Consider the following 1,763-nt stretch of genomic DNA (forward strand, 5'->3'; position numbering starts at 1 on the left):
GGACAGGTGGGCTGGCTTCTGTACTACCGTCTGGAGGGGAAAAGGGACTATTATTGGTTCTGGGTCCTACAGGGGCCACATGTAGAACAAACTTGCTTTGGGGTGAACAGGAGGCCAGCTTGACTCCTAAGGAAAAGATACCTCAAGTGCATCTGAAACTTGATGGAAGTTTTAGGTTCAGTGGAAGACCTTTTCTTTTCCCTTCTCTCTTAGAAATTTGATTGGTCCTGGGGAAAGGGAAGCAGGCAGCTCCATGCCTCCTGTAGAGAGTGTCAGAAGCCCTCACTGTTTCCCTCTGATGGGGTGGTTTACATGTTGCGCTTGGTGGGGAGGGCAGGGAGAAGGCTGCGGGGGGCCGGGACCTGGTGAATCCACAGCCAATCAAGCAGCTTGTACTCTGTGAAGGAGATCTGCTTGCCCACAATGAGGTCGGGCTCCCCTGGTCCTAGGACAGCAGGGCTCAAAAGGCTCCAGGTGCCCGGGCAGTGCCTTCACCTTGCCCATCTCAGGGTTGGTGTAAGTCCGGGTGGCATATTGGCAGCAGAGGGCCTCCACGCTGTCACTGCCCACGTCCACCACAGCTGCCTCCCACTGGTCCTTCCCACACAGCCTCTGGGAGCAGCCCAGGTGTCTCAGGATGGCATTGGACTGGTACAGGGTGAGGTCTCCATTCTGGAACTTGTGGAGCTGCCCATACAGATAAGAGGCCTTGAGTGGGCCCTGCAGCCGGGTCTCCTTGGTCACCACCGCCCCCTTCCAGCTCTTGCCCTGGTCAGCCAGCAGCACGCGCGTGGCCTAACAGACCCCGGTACAGGGAAGTAGACAGTGGCGTGCGGTGGCAGGGTGGTGGCAGAGCTTAGGCGGGTGGGGGGGCTCTTTCGCAGAGGTTGACATGGAGCGGGGGGACCCCTGTGGTCTGCGAAGGAACGCACATAAATAGCATCAGCGGCCACCAGAGCAGGACGAGGTCTGAACCACATCCCCCTGAACAGCTGGTTTCGAAGTGATACCAATAACTTGGCTGTTAAATGTCTGTGCCACCTCCTTTCAGAGTCTCTGAGGTTTACCACCACCTACTTCCTGACCAAACCCAGGCCATTACCTGAACGTTCCGCCCCCATGCCATCACCACCTTGCGTTTTAATATTGGCAGTGAGCCTAAAATCCAAGTGGCGTCCACGGGTTTTACCACAAGAGCTTTTTTTTTGGCTGTGCTGAGTGGCTTGTGGGAACTTAGTTCCCCAACCAGGGATTGAACCCAGGCCACGGCAGTGAAAGCACAGAGTCTTAACAGCTGGACCTCCAGGGAATTCCCCTACAAGAGAGTTTTTTTAAATATAAATACCACATCGTGTAACTTATTTTTAAGTAAATCAACCATGTTATCCTCACTGTGGACTTTATGGCCCTGGAGAGACTTAACCCTTGAGTTTGCAAAGTCTCCTCACAAGTTCTTTGGAGAGAGACTCGCTACCAGCCCTGGGAATTCGCTTTCACAGAAGGCCAAGGGGACAGGTGCCTGAGCAGCTGGGAGAGAGTTTCTTGTTTACAATGTAAACCCTCCATGGTTCACACTCCTCCAGGCCCAGATTCTGGCCAAATAGTACAAAGATGAGTCATCAAAAAGGAGTATAGGAAAAACAAAAGGGAAATGAAGCTGTATGAATGGGGGGGGAAATTAAACAGATAAAGCCAATAATATCTAAAACAGGGCCTCTGAGAGACTAAAAAGACAAGAGGTTAGATGATTAGAGCTAGTATTT

General features: G+C 52.5%; 1 pseudogene; it reads right to left on the reverse strand.

Moving 5' to 3' along the window:
• Nucleotides 1-308: 308 nt before the first annotated feature.
• Nucleotides 309-980, reverse strand: LOC130854273 (glutathione S-transferase P-like; annotated as a pseudogene).
• Nucleotides 981-1,763: the final 783 nt, after the last annotated feature.

Source organism: Hippopotamus amphibius, chromosome 5 (assembly GCF_030028045.1).
Source record: "Hippopotamus amphibius kiboko isolate mHipAmp2 chromosome 5, mHipAmp2.hap2, whole genome shotgun sequence".
Taxonomy (NCBI): domain Eukaryota; kingdom Metazoa; phylum Chordata; class Mammalia; order Artiodactyla; family Hippopotamidae; genus Hippopotamus; species Hippopotamus amphibius.